Genomic DNA, 16,155 nt, shown 5'->3' on the forward strand with positions numbered 1-16,155 from the left:
CTCCCATGAATGAGATCTTTGAAGCTTTCACTGGTGTTTTTGCAGCTCTGGGCTTCTACCGGATAGATTTGCTAGCCCCATACCCAAACCTCCTCCTTTCGCAGCTAGGTTTGGGAACATCCAGGGTTGAGTTTAATGCCTCTGCAGTCTCTTCAAAAGCTCCTCTACCTCAAAATACTTCTGAGCCAAAGCAATTGCAAGGCACAGACTGGGAAATAACAACAGTAATCTGAAGGGGAGAAAATATAATGTTTTTATAAATTTATTCGTTGCTTGGAATCTGTGCAGCACTGGCAAGTTCAGCTTTGTTTGTCCATTGATGTTTTGTTTGATTCAGAAGGTGGTGATAAGTCTCTTTCATGAACCACTGCAGTCTTCTTGGTGAAAGCACGTCTACTGTTCTGTTCAATCCGGAGTTCTGGGTTCTAGACCCACTGGTGATGAATTATATTTAATATATTTGTAAACTGTACACATAATTTATTTCAGGTTAGGATAGTGTGCAGGTTGGTGTAGTTCCTATATATCTTGTATGTTGTTGTTCTTAATAGTGAAGCCATAGCTTGGAATGTACTCTCAAAGTAGCCTAGTTGAGTAACCATAGTGCATTTTGTCAATGACAGACGTTATAGTTACTTTGAACTGGTGGTTGAGGCAATGAATATTTAAGAGAGAGAGCAGACCATAAGATATTGGAGCAAAATCAGGCCATTTGGCCCATTAGATCTTCTCCATCATTCCAGCAGCCTCATGTGTGGCACCTTGTCAAAGGCCCATTGAAAGTGTAAGTACACAACATCAACTAGTTCTCCTTTGTCTACCCTGCTTGTTATTTCTTCGAAGAATTCCAACAGATTTGTCAGGCATGATTTTCCCTTGAGGAAACCATGCTGACTGTGGCCTATTTTATCATGTGCCTATAAGTACCCTGAGACCTCATCCTTAATGATCAACTCCAGCATCATCGCAACCACTGGGGTCAGACTAACTGGACTAGAGTATCCTTTCTTCTTGCTCTCTCCCTTCATGAAGAGTGAAGTGACATTTGCACTTTTCCAGTCTTCCGGAACTATTCCAGAATCTGGTGATTCTTGAAGTATCATTACTAATGCCTCCACAATTTCTCCAGCCACCTCTTTCAGAACTCTGTGGTGTACACTATCTGGTCCGGGCGTCTTATCTACCTTCAGACCTTTCAGTTTCCCAAGAACCTTCTCTCTAGTTATGCTAACTTCACACACTTCGTGACCCCTGACACCTGAAACTTCCCTCATACTGCTAGTGTCTTCCACAGTGAAGATTGATGCAAAATACTTATTCATTTTGTCCGCCATTTCCTCATCACCCATTATTACCTCTCCAGCATCAACTTCTAGCGGTCTGATATCCACTCTTGCTTCTCTTTTACAATTTATATATCTGAAGAAACTTTTGGTATGGTCTTTAATATTATTGGCTGGCTTACTTTTTTTATTCCATTTTTACCTTCTTAATGATCTTTTTAGTTGCCTTCTAATGACTTTTAAAAGCTTCTCAATCCTCTAACTTCTCACTAATTTTTGTTCTATCTTATGCCTTCTGTTTGGCTTTTCTGTTGGCTTTAACCTCTTGTCAGCCATGGTTGTGTTATCTTTACTTTAGAATACCTCTTCCTCTTTGGGATGTATATATCCTGTGTCTTCTGAATTACCTCCTAAAATTCCAGCTATTGTTGCTCTGCCATCCTCCCTGCCAGTGTTCTTTTCCAATCAATTCTGGTCAGCTCCTCTCTCATGCCTCTGTAATTCCCTTTACCCCACTGTATTACTGATACATCTGACTACAACTTCTCCTTCTCAAATTTCAGGATGAATCCGATCAGATTGTGATCATTTGCTCCTAAGAGTTCTTTTTATCAAATGGGATCACATGTGCTATTCTATAATTTATTTGTTCAATAAGAGTATTGAAAAGTTATTATATAATACACGATGGCTAATGGGCTGGCATGTGGTGTAGTAGCAGCAGCAGTGGACTTCAAGGCAATTGGTCCTGAGTTCGAATCCGGACAGCAGCAATTTCTGCGCGGAAGAAAGGCTTAGCAATCTACTTCTGCATCTTGCCACGAAGAAACATTAAAGTCAACTACCCTATCTATAGGGGCACTATGATAGCAACTCGATGGCACTCAACAACAACATGGCTAATTAATGTATACTTAAAGCCTCTTTATTATGTACACCTGTACGCATGCTTGTTAATGCAAATATCTAAACAGCCAATCATGTGGCAGCAACTCGGTGCATAAGAGCATGCAGACATGGTCAAGAGGTTCAGTTGTTATTCAGACCAAACATCAGAATGGGAAGAAATGTGATCTAAGTGACTTTGACCATGGAATGATTGATGGTTCCAGATGGGCTGGTTTGAGCATCTCAGAAACTGCTGATCCCTCGGGGATTTCATGCACAACAGTTTCGAGAGTCTACAAAGAATGATGCAAAAACAAAAAAAAAATCCAAAGAGCAGCCTTTCTGAGAGTGGAAACACCTTGCTAATGAGAGAGCTCAATGGAGAATGGCCTGACTGTATCAAGCTCACGGGAAGGTGACATTAACTCAAATAATCATGTGTTACAACAGTGATGTGCAGGACAGCATCCCTGAATGCACAACACATTGAACATTGAAGTGGATTGGCTGCAGCAGCAGAAGACCACAAGTACACTCAGAGGCCACTTTACTAGATACCTAAAATACGCTATCCTTACTGCTCTTTTGTCACATTCTTATACAGAGCTTCATTAAAAATAATGACCCTGTACTTTTCTGATAACACTCATTTTACGTAGTCTCAGTGACCTGCCCACTGCTGACCTTTGCAGACGACCCTGCCTATGTTTGCAGGATTTAGAGAGGTTATTTGATTTTTTTATAGCAATGGTGATCCTGGTTTACGTTTAAGGTGCCCAGGCCACAAAGTCTAATTGACAAGTCTGTAAACCGGGCAAGATTATCTTGCTCCCGCCACCACCACTGATCTTCCACTCACAATTGTGATAATAATTGGTAAATTGGTTTACAATTGTCACGTTTTGCATACCAGCCATCCAGATAATTCCATTGCAATAGGACATTGAGGTGGTATAAGGAAAAACAAATAACAAAATGCAGAACTAAGTGTTACAGTTTCAGAGTACTGTAAGTACAATGCAGCCAGACAATGAGGTGCAAGACAATTATGTGGTAGATTGTGATACTCTGAAGGAATCATGCAACCTATACTGAAAAAATTCCATTGAACATTTGAAGGGTTCAACTATAATGGGGGGGGGGCATTTTATTAAGTACACCTGTACACCTGCTCATTAATGCAGATATTTAATCAACCAATCATGTGGTAGGAACTCAGTGGATAAAAGCATGCAGTCATGATCAAGAGGTTCAGTTGTTGTTCAGACCAAACATCAGAATGGGGAAGAAATGTGATCTAAGTGACTTTGACCATGATTGTTTTTGCCAGACGGGATGGCTCGAGTATCTGAAACTGCTGATCTCCTGGGATTTACACGCATAACTGTTTCTAAGGTTTACAGAAAATGGTGTGAGAAACGAAATGCATCCAGTGAGCAGCAGTTCTGTGGGTGAAAATGCCTTGCTAATGAGAGAGGTCAGAGGAGAATGCTCAGACTGGTTCAAGCTGACGAGGCAGCAGTAACTCAAATAACCATACTTCACAGCAGTGGTGTGCAGAAGACATCTCTGAATACACAACACGTTGAACCTTGATAGGCTTCGGCAGCAGAAGACCATACTAAACACAAAATAATCTGCAGACGCTGGGGTCAAAGCAACACTTAGAATACACTGGAGGAACTCAGCAGGTCGGGCAGCATCCGTGGAAACAATCAGTCGACGTTTCGGGCCGGAACGCTTCGTCAGGACTGTAGAGGCCTCCCGGTGCGGCCTCCTCACCATACTAGGTTCGGCTTCTATACAAAGGTAAAGGCAAAGCCTAGAGACCTGACCAGCCACTGGATTCTAGTCAAGTCTGACAGATACTAGCTGAAATTACAGTGAGGCTACACTTAGATTTTAACCCACTAAGGTTTTTTAGATGCTATGAAGCAACATTGGAAAAAAAATAGTGGATCATTAATAATATTCCTTTAATCCAAATATATTACATTTTGCAACTCTGTATATTTATATTTCTAAGCAAAAAATTATAAGCATGTCCATATTTTCTAAACTAATTAGATCTTATAAAAGACTTCTGTAAAGTTTTTTGAGCATAAATGTCTTTGTAGAAATATCTTTTTAAAATTTTACTTTTCAGTAAGAACCAGCCATTAAAATTGAGCAGGCCTTTGAAGATTCTGTTTAAATTTCATAATTCTAAATATCCAATACTGGATGGCTAACTTAATGTATACTTAAATATCTGCTTCTTTGCATTCAAACACAATGTCGTTCAATATTGCTCTTATTTCTGTTTTATTGCAACATTCATGTTAACATAGCCATTAACATGTTTCATAATGTCTCTCTTGTACATAGTAAAAGCAAGACTACTGCAGAATTAATACATGGGTATCAGAGGAAAGATAAATTCTATCAGGAGATCGTATTTAGAATGAGAAAAATCTGTAAAACGGAAAGCATTACCAAAATCTAACTGTGGAGGTGCCACAATGCCAGCAAATAGAAATATTCTGGCATTGCTGTTTTTGCAAGAATCTTAAAAATCATTTTATCCATTGTAATATTACTATTATTTTACATGTGGAATTAAAATATATATATATATATATACTAATGGATGAATTGGTTAATAGTAGAGGACTGTTGTTAATGAATTTCAGTATTGAAGCATTTTCAGCTTTGTTGTTCTGTTAGCATCTCTGGATCAGACAAAACAATTTGACATGATCAAACACTGACTAGAGTTGTGCCAGCTGTATCTGGCCCAGTAGTAGCTTTGAGATGATGGCATGGTCTGGGTGGTGGGGATCTTTGATGACGGATGTTGCCTTCTTGTGAAAATCTACACCTCCTTGACAGTGGGGTAGGCTGTCCGTGATGTATTGGGCTGAGTCCAGACACGACACTCTGCAGCTTCTCACATTCCTGCGCGTTCAAATTGCCGTATCTGATCTGCGGCACACATGACTCAGTAGGATTCTACCTCAGGCCTGGATGGTAAATCTTAGAGGTGAACTGACTTTTCACTCACCGATTGCCAAATGAAGCCCAGCCAATTTTAATGGCTAGTTCTTCTTGAAATTGTCTGGAAAAAGTGCAGTCAGGAATGTCATACCTATCCCTCCCCTTCCCTTCTGTCTTTCAGCACCTTAGATGTGAATAAAACCATGTAGCAATGTTCCTCAAAGTGTCTGATACATCTGAACGTCACCAACAATTTTGGAAAGTTACCAGATTTCAAGGTCACGAATGATATGTTCTTTTTAGATTTTCATCAAGGCCAATAATGAACTGGCTGCATTTAAAAGAGAAATGCACTCATCTGCACACACTGCATAATTTAGGAGAGTTACATTCAGGGAGCTTCAATGCATGGATGTTTACAGATGTGGTTTTATTGTGAACATTTGTGGTTGTTTCTTTTTGATAAGACATTACGTTTGATTAAGAACTCATTTGTTTAACAAAGAATACTCACTCTTGTTTTGAAAAGAACTCGTTCAATGGGAAAATTTGTATATTTAACATTGGTATCTGGAATGTATGTAATCCTAGAAAATTGCTATGAAGTTAATGATATCATAGACCCTAGTACAGAACAGCTCCGAAGTAGGGCCTTCAGCCCAATGTTTGTGCTGATCGTTATGTCAATCCATGGTTTGAGTGCACTTGTTCGATATACTTCCGTTCCCTGCCTGTTCATGTAGCTGTCTCAACCCCTTTTAAATATTACTATCATATAGGGTCATAGAATTATAGACAAGTACAGCACAGAAACAGGCCCCTTGGCCCACTTAATCCATGCTGATCCATTAAATCTGCCTACTCCTACCTACCCGCACTGATACAGCTCTCCATACCCCTCCCATCCATGTACCTATCCAAACTTCTCTTAAAAGTTGAAATCGAGCTTGCACACACCACATGAGCTGGCAGCTCGTTCCATGTTCTCACGACCCCCTGAGTGAAGAGGTTTCCCCTCAGGTTCCCCTTTAGCATTTCACCTTTCACCCTTAACGCTTTACATGTGCTTCCACCACTTTCCTCACAGCCGAACTCAGGTACCAACTCCGTTCTGTCTAACAAAAACCTGACCTCATAAGTCTCCTTCAAACTCCGCCTTCTCTCCTCTTCAGTTTCAACCCACATCTTCTAGTATTTACCATATCCATCCTGGGGAAAAGATGTTGACTATCCACACTACCAGTGCCACTTATAATTTTATGTACTTCATATTGCAAATTCTTGCCATGCATAGTTAAAATACTAGTGAGTGTGTTATAAATTGTTTTTGGCATTAAGAGGAATGTTTTGATAGGCAAAAGCTTAAAATAAACAGATTGAAATAGTGCTTAATTTCTTTATAAAGTCATTGCTGAAGCTGTATTAAAGTCCAAAGGGAAATACTGTAAATGGAACCAGGTAGGGAGAAAGGGAGGTGGATTGGGAGGCAGTGGCTGGCAGGTGAACGAGACAGACAAAGGAGTGAGGAATGTAATGGAGCTGTTGGAGTCAGGGTGTGAAGGTGGGGTGGGATGCGGGGGTGTGGAGGGAGGGCAGACGTCGGAAGATGATTGGATGATCAGTGGAGTCACAGGGGGTTGCAGATGCTTGAATCTGTTAGGTAAGGAAAGTGATAAGTGGAACCAGATAAGGTGGGGTAAAGGGCAGATGGGATCATTTACGAGAAGGGAAGGAAGGCACAGTAGGTAAAGTGTATGGGTGAATAAAGGTTGTATCAAAGTGCACAGGTGGCTAAGTAAGAGGGGAGCTGATTTTTATATTTAGTGTTAACAACGTCTTAAATTTAATCAAGATATTGTAGTATACCCCTATTGTGAATTATTTATTGTATATGGAAGCAATAAAAATAGAGGTGAAAGAAAATGGTTTGAAGTTCCAGTGCATTGTCTAATGGTTCATGAAGCCAGTACAGAAGAAGCCAGGGTTGCAGGTCCAATTCACAGAGAGCTTCTTGGTCAATCAAAGCCTGGGTCATGTGTACTGAGTGACCATCAGAAGGCTTCACTCTCCCTCCTTCTTAGTAACCATTAAGATTTTTAAGCAGAAGAATAGTTCTGTATATGTGTCTGATAGATACCCTACAAAAGCAGTAACATCTAAATTCTAAGACACAGACCTGAATAAATCAAACCCCTTGCACAATCCTCGGTTCAACACCATTTTGTTCGAAACACAAATTGAGCATCAGAACTGGAACCCCATATTTTGGAAAAGACTAGAAGGTCTAAGCTGGCACCACTGAAGATGTGCAGCAGTTTACTGGTAGTTCAAAAGCGAAGGAATTTGTTTAAGACCATTACTAATAACATTTTTTTTGAAGTAAATTATGGTAAACTATCACCACAAACGTTGAGGAGGTGAGTAAGGACGGGGCGAATTCAGGAGGTGTGCTGCAAAATTGATGCACTTGGAATTGGAGCCATGCTGATTGAAGTGGACGATTCGGAGAAGGGAAGACAGGCAGTGCAATTCCAACGCCTGTCCATCTACCCGGGTGTGAGGGTATATCGCTCTTAGTGCAAAACCAGTTTGGAGAGGTCAAGAATAGCTTCTACAGCAGCCAGATCTAGGCCTGAAGTGAATCACTGTTCTAGGCCCGGTGCGATTTGCGATGGCTGGGCCTGGGTCCTAATGTGAGATACAATCTGCTGTTTGGACAATTTAAACGCCAGCCCAGATAGACAGGAAAGGCAAGGTGTTGAGAGTCAGGGGAGGTTGGATCACTCTAAGTGCAGAGCTGATTTGGAGAGGTCAAGAATGGCTTCTTCAGCAGCAAAATCTAAGCCCGGAGCGATTCACCGCGGCGATTCCGGGTCCTAATGTGACATATGATCTGCTGTTCAGACAATTGAAATGCTGCCCCAGATGGACTGGGGGCTTCTCTCTCTGCGCCACTAAGGCTATGAGAGCTCCCTCGGCTGCTGTGCTTCATGTCTGCGAACTTTGTGGTAATTTGCCCTACTCATATGATGAACTGAATACCGAGGCTTTGGGCCAAGTGCGGGGTGCTCCAGCGATTTGGATCTAAGGAATCAATTTCGTTCAGAATGCTGTTGTTGGTGCTCATTTCTATTGTTTGCATGATTTGAGTTTTTTTTTCTTTCTCTGTGCATTGCGGGAGGGGGCGGTTGGTCTTTATTTTTTTTAGTTGGGTTCTTTCGTGATTCTTGCTTTCTGGCTGCCGGAAAGCAAAAAAGAAACATAAAGTTGTATAATTTATACATTCTTTAATAATAAATGTACTTTGAATCTTTGAATAGGGTTAATAAAATAATGAGGGGACTGGGTTTCGTCAGTGTAGGCCAATTACTTAAGTTAATTCAAAGTTCAAAGTAGATTTATTATCAAAGCATGCCTTGAGATTATCTTGCAGGCTTCCACAAAACAAAGAAACACAATAGAATTCATGAAAAACCTCACAAAACAAAGACCGACAAACACCTAATGTGTAAAAAAAGAACAAGTTATGCAAACATTTTAAAAGGTAAACAAGTAATGCAAAAAACATGAAGCACTGAGACCCCGAAAGTGAGTCAACAGCCGCAGAGCCAGTTCAGCGCTGAGGTGAGTGGAGCCATTCCAGGCGCCCGATGGCTGAATACTCCATTCAAATGCAGAGGTGAATGAAGTCGGTCCAGATTAGAAAAGGTCCGAGCCGATACCTAGAGAAGTCAAAGCCAATATTAAAGTCAAAGAGAGGGCATATAACAGAGCAAAAATTAGTGAGAAGTTAGAGGATTGGGAACCTTTTAAAAAGAAGCCAACTAAAAAAGTCATTACGAAGGTAAAGATGGACTACAAAAGTAAGCTAGCCAACAATATTAAAGAGGATACCAAATGTTTTTTCAGAGACATAAAGTGTAAAAAAGAGGTGAAAGGGGATATCAGACTGCTGGAAAACAATGCTGGAGAGGTAGTAATGGGGAACAAGGAAATGGCAGATGAACTGAATAAGAACTTTGCATTGGTCGTCACTGTGGAAGACACTAGCAGCATGGTGGAAGTTCCCGGTGTCAGGGGTCATGAAGTGTGTGAATTTACCAGAAGTAAAGAGAATGTTCTTGGGAAAATGAAAGGTCTGAAAGCAGATAAGGCACCTGGACACAATGGTGTACATCCCAGAGTTCTGAAAGAGGTGGCTGAAGAGAGTGTGGAGGCATTATTAATGATCTTTCAAGAATTGCTATATTCTAGAGTTGTTCTGGATGACTGGAAAACTACAAATGTTACTCTACTCTTCAAGAGGGTGAGAGGCAGAAGAAAGGAATCTATAGTCCAGTTAGTCTGACCTCAGTGGTTTGCAAGATGTTGGAGTCAATTATTAAGCATGAGGTCTCAGGTTACTTGGAGGCACATGATAAAAAAAAGGCCATAGTCGGCAAGATTTCCTCAAGGGAAAATCTTGCCTTACAAATCTGTTGGAATTCTTTGAGGAAATAACAAGCAACATAGTCAAAGGAGAATTGGTTGATATTGTGCACATGGACATTCAAATGGAGTTCGCATTCAGTGTTGGAATAAAGTAACAGCTGATGACTAACTGCCTTTGATGAATGTTACATTGTCCAACAAGGTGCCATACATGAGGCTGCTTAACAAGATACAAACCCATTGTATTACAAGAAAGATTCTAGCATGGACATAGCATTGGCTGATTGGCCAGAGGCAAGGAGTGTGAATAAAGGGAGCCTTTTCTGGCTGGCTGCTGGTGACAAGTGTTGTTCCACAGGGGTCTGTGTTGGGACCGTTTCTTTTTACGTTATACGTCAACGATTTGGGCGATGGAGTTGATACCTTTGTTGCAAAGTTTGCATTCGATATGAATATAGGTGGAGGGGCAGGTAGTTTTGAGGAAGAAGAGAGACTACTGAAGAACAGACAGATTAAGAGAATGGGCAAAGAAGTGGCAGATAGAATAGAGTGTTGGGAAGTGTATAGTCATACACTTTGGTAGAAGAAATGAAGGGTTAGCTATTTTCTAAATGGAGAGAAAATACAAAAATCTGAGGCACAAGGGGACTTGAGCGTCCTTGTGCAGGATTCCCAAAAGATTATTTTGCAGGCTGACTCTGTGGTGAGGAAGGTAAATGCAATGTTAGCATTCATTTCCAGGGAACTAGAATATAAAAGCAAGGATGTAATGTTGAGACATTATAAGGCACTGATGAGGCCTAGCTTTGAGTATGGTGAGCAGTTTTGGGTCTCTTAATTTAGAAAGGATGCGCTGAAACTGTAGTGGGTTCAAACGAGATTCACTAAAATGATTCCAGGATTGAATGGCTTGTCATATGAAGGGTGTTTGATGGCTCTGAGACTGTATTCACTGGAATTCAGAAGAAATTAAAACCTATTGAATGGTGAAAGGCCTTGATAGAGTGGATGTGGAGAGGATGTTTCCTATGGTGGGGGTTCTAAGACCAGAGGATACAGCCTCAGAATAGAGGGGCATCTTTTTAAAACGGAGATGAGGAGCAACTTCAACATGAGGAAATCTGCAGATGCTGGAATTTCAAGCAACACACATAAAAGTTGCTGGTGAACACAGAAGGCCAGGCAGCATCTCCAGGAAGAGGTACAGTTGATGTTTCGTCAGGCTGAAAGGTCTCGGCCCGAAGCGTCGACTGTATCTCTTCCTAGAGATGCTGCCTGGCCTGCTGCGTTCACCAGCAACTTTTATGTGTGTTGCTTGAGGAGAAACTTCTTCAGCCAGAGAGTAGTGAATCTGCGGAAATCTTTGCCATAGGCAGCTGTGGAGGCCAGGTCTTTGTGTATATTTAAGGCAGAGGCTGATAGATTCTTGATTGGTCAGGGCATGAAGGGATCCATGGAGAAGGCAGGAGATTGAGATTGAGAGGAAAACTGGATCAGCCATGATGAATGGTGGAGCAGACTTGATGGGCCAAATGGCCTAATTCTATCCTATATCTTATGGTCTTATGATCCTATGGTCTTGTCTGGCAGATGGGACTTGCTAACTGGGCAACATAGACAGCATGGAAGAGTTGGGCGGAAAAACCTGTTTCTGTGCATGTTGGTACTTTTAATAATATAAGTGGACCTTTATGCACTCTCATGACTCAACCAGACTTTACAGTATTTTACTTGTGCGCAAGAACAACATGGATCCTGTCATCACACTGTTCTGAATTCAGAACAGAAAACTGCCATTTTTATACAGAATTGGCAGATCAATTATAGGTATTGATCATTTAGTAAGGTATGTATGTTTGAATTCTTTACTTACAAGAAGAATCACCATTCACAACACAGGTGTTATAAGTCAATAGAAACTATAAACTGACAACTGAAGTTAGTAAAGCAATTGTCCCTTAGTTGGTTAGTGTGCCTTGGATCGCTAATCTCATCTCGAGAACCCTGTTGCACAAAGGGACTAGGACCCTTCAACGACCTTTTTGTCTGAAAGTGAGAGGGATGAATCTGTGCAATTCATTACCACAGGTGGCTGTGGAGGCCAAGTCATTGGGTATATTTAAGGCAGAGGTTGATAGATTCTTGATTGGTCAGAGCATGAAAGATACTGGGAAAAGACAGGAGATTGGGGCTGAGAGGGAAAATGGATCAGCCATGATGAAATGCTGAAGAAACTCGATGGGCTGAATGGCCTAATTCTGCTTCTCTATCTTATGGTCTTAATTATATAAGAGTAGAACTAGGAATTCTCCTGAGATCACTGATTCACTGCAAGAAGGAGTGGAACCTATTTTAAGTTGGGACAGCCATCGCTTTGTATAAATTCATACAAAATATCTTGCAACATAAAATGGCGTCCATGTTTTCTGATGATGTAGTACTGAGAAACTCAAGCATTTATTGAGGATTTTGGAGTGATTTGTTCCTGAAAGGGCTTTTTGTTTCTGATTGTTCTGTTTTTAACCTCTGCCAAGAGATTGCAGGGTGCTAAATAGTTTCAAACAAAACAAAACTTCTTCAATTCATAAAGTGGACAAGTGATAGGTATTACTGGTTGGTCACTGACCCACACTAATATCAAGAAAGTCCAGAAAACTCTTCATCTCTCATTCAATCACATAAATGATGCCTGCTGTTATTAATCTATTCCTAGGATTTTGTTTGTTTATTTAAAAACTGATATGGTATGAATGATAATTGTTCATAATCTTTGGCAATAACACCAAAAACACTATCTGTTCAGTTATGACTGAGTTATAAAGAATAAACCATGCCAGTTGTATTCAGTAAAATAAGTGCACTTATAATTTTTATATTAAACTGGCATTTTTAATACATTAGGGTTGAGTATTATCTAAAATGCAATGTCTGAACCTATTTTTCTGCCAGAGGAATAAAATATTTATTAAACTGAATCACTTTCAAATATTGGAAATTTATGGCATCCACCTTTATTGAGAAGTGCATGACTGTCTATACCTCCGCCTCCCCCTACACTTCTTCATTTGCAACCATCCTTCAGAGCCACCTGACTGGCCAAGTTTTAGGCCATCCCTCATAATATATCTTTCCTTGCCCCTTGAGAAGTATTTTGATTTGTTAAAAGTGTTATGGGCATGCACAGATGGGCTTGTAATCGAGCCATTATGTGGACTGGCTTTTGTTAGTGGACAGACAGTGACACTTGTGATGTGTTGTTGACTCTTGATAGGGACTTAAGTGGGATTGGCGTCAATTGAGTTAGTTCAAACCTAAGTTAGATTCCCAATTTCAGTCCCATTCAGAAAGTTACCAGTTTGGCAGAATGAAATATTTTAAGCTTTGTGAAAAGACTGGCTGCTCCAGCTAGCCACAGATGTAGCTGAAGGCTGAACATGAAAGATATGGCAAGACTGATTCTTTGGCTTGTTTCTATGACATCATTGTAGTAATAGACAATTTTACCAAGGAAGATCAATAGATGTTATGCTCTGATTTGTATGTTACATTTTCGATTGAAAACAGGTGTAAAATGCATTCACATATCGTACAATCCAACACTCTGAATTGTACCGTTCAGTTCCATACTGATTAGAATTGATACTGAACCTCAGGGTCTGACTGAGGTGAAATTGTGTTCACCATACTGTCGAAACAACAGACCATTGAAGATATATATGTTGGACAATGTAACATTCATCAAAGGCAGTTAGTCATAGGCTGTTACTTCATTCCAACACTGAATGCTAACTCCATTTGAGGAGATAAATCAATTTATATGTGACTTTTCCAGCTTCTCTCCTGATCACAGAGGCAGAATCAGAATGCAAATCCTGTGGCAATTTAAATGACTTCATAACATATAGTATGATAAGGGTAAATGCAATAAACTTACCTTTCACTGGGACATTACAAATCATTGATATGCTAGATTTTAGTTCCTCCTTTTCCAAGTAGGTAGAAATAATGAAGAGAACAAGAAATTGTGCAAGAACCTAGAAAAGATATATCAAAACAGCCAAATATACACACAGTGGTCACGTTACTAGGTACCTCCTGTTAGCAGGAGCAGGAGCTACTTAATAATGTAGCCTCTGAGTGTATGTTCATTGTCTTCTGCTGCTGTAGCCCATCCACTTCAAAGTTCAATGTGTTGTGCATTCAGGGATGCTCCTCCGCTCACCATTGTTATAGCAGGTTGTTATTTGAGTAATGTTGCATTCCTGCCAGCTTGAAACAGTCCAGCCATTATCCCCTGAAATAACTCGTTAACAAGGCATCTTCACCCACAGAATTGGTGCTCACTGGATTTTTTTTTGTTTTTCTCACTATTCTCCGTAAACTCTGGAGACTGTTGTGCATGAGAATCGCAGGAGATACTGACATACTGAAGATAATCAAATACTGAAGCTTCTGAGATGCTGAAACCACTCCGCTTGGCGCCGATAATTATTCCACAGCCAAACACACTTGGATCACATTTCTTCACCATTCTGGTGTTTGGTGTGAACAACTTAACCTCTTGACCACGTCTGCATGCCTTTATGTATAGATTGTAGCCACACGATAGGTTATTTAGGTATTTACATTAACGAGCAGGTGTATAGGTGTACCTAACAAATTGGCCACTGTGTATGTGTGTGTGCGTCTATATATATACATCCTGTGACCTAGCACAACAAGCAACAAATCAGTTCATTGCATACAATATACTGTACACGTGACAGACAATCAGCGTATTACTTTGCTGTTGTCTCAACACCAGCTTCTTTAGCTGAATTCACTACACCTTGGTGGAATTTGCCAAGATAAGGAAGAGTTCTGAGTAATCCTATTATCACAAACCATATCTGCAAATCAGCCCCAATACAAAGTGCATCGCTTTAACACTGCAAATGGCAGCAAGTTTGCCAAGCATTATCAATGATTTTCTAATGTCCAGATGAATTTATTATTTCCAATCCTCCCTGCTCCTTCATTGAGGCAATTCTTAGTGATTTTGTTTCACTAAATGTGAAATAATCTATCATTTAGTTTATAGAGATTCATGGGCACAAACACATATTACAAGTTCTCAGAACACTCAGAGAATAAGGAAATATTAAGGCACTGTCCACAGCAACACAACTTCAATTTAAATTCTTTCCTTAATTATTAACAGATTTTTTGTTTTGTTTTGCCCTTTGCAGTGGCCAAAATTTTGTTTATCATTGATTTCAGTTGCTAAAGCTTTGGAAACTTTAGTCTGTGGCCTAAGGTTAGAATTCTCTTCTTAAAACTCCCTGTTCTTTTATTTCCCTTTTTTATGATATTCCTATCATTTTGTCCAAGCTTTTTGCCAGCTGTCCAAACATCATCATAACCGGCTCAAAGTAAAGTTCTGCTGATTTTGCTCCTGTAAAGCACCTTTGGATATTTTACCACGTTTTCTTGTTGACAGGCTGTCCTACAGGATTGATAGTTGTTGGCTTGCTGTCCAGTTCCGAGGAGTGTAAGATGCTTGAAAGTGAATGATTTTAATTCTGCTCACCTTTTCATGTCAGGGTTTTAATTGAGCAAGCTTAAGGGTGTCCATGAAGAGTGGTTCGATATAATGTAACACATCAAGCACATCAACAAGGAGTGCTGCCACAAGTCATAGTCATAGTCATAGTCATAGTCATACTTTATTGATCCCGGGGGAAATTGGCTTTCGTTACAGTTGCACCATAAATAATTAAATAGTAATAAAACCTTAAATAATTAAATAGTAATATGTAAATTATGCCTATGTCCAGGACCAGCCTATTGGCTCAAGGTGTCTGACCCTCCAAGGGAGGAGTTGTAAAGTTTGATGGCCACAGGCAGGAATGACTTCCTATGACGCTCTGTGTTGCATCTCGGTGGAATGAGTCTCTGGCTGAATGTACTCCTGTGCCCACGCAGTATATTACGTAGTGGATGGGAGACATTGACCAAGATGGCATGCAACTTAGACAGCATCCTCTTTTCAGACACCACCGTGAGAGAGTCCAGTTCCATCCCCACAGCATCACTGGCCTTACGAATGAGTTTGTTGATTCTGTTGGTGTCTGCTACCCTCAGCCTGCTGCCCCAGCACACAACAGCAAACATGATAGCACTGGCCACCACAGACTCATAGAACATCCTCAGCATCGTCCGGCAGATGTTAAAGGACCTCAGTCTCCTCAGGAAATAGAGACGGTTCTGACACTGCTTGTAGACAGCCTCAGTGTTCTTTGACCAGTCCAGTTTATTGTCAATTCGTATCCCCAGGTATTTGTAATCCTCCACCGTGTCCACACTGACCTCCTGGATGGAAACAGGGGTCACCAGTACCTTAGCTCTCCTCAGGTCTACCACCAGCTCCTTAGTCTTTTTCACATTAAGCTGCAGATAATTCTGCTCACACCATGTGACAAAGTTTCCGACCGTAGCCCTGTACTCAGCCTCATCTCCCTTGCTGATGCATCCATTCATCATTCCTCATTCAGAAAGCAACATTCATCATTAAGGACTTCCAACATCCAGGCCATGC

Source organism: Mobula birostris, chromosome 31, assembly GCF_030028105.1.
Source record: "Mobula birostris isolate sMobBir1 chromosome 31, sMobBir1.hap1, whole genome shotgun sequence".
NCBI lineage: Eukaryota > Metazoa > Chordata > Chondrichthyes > Myliobatiformes > Myliobatidae > Mobula > Mobula birostris.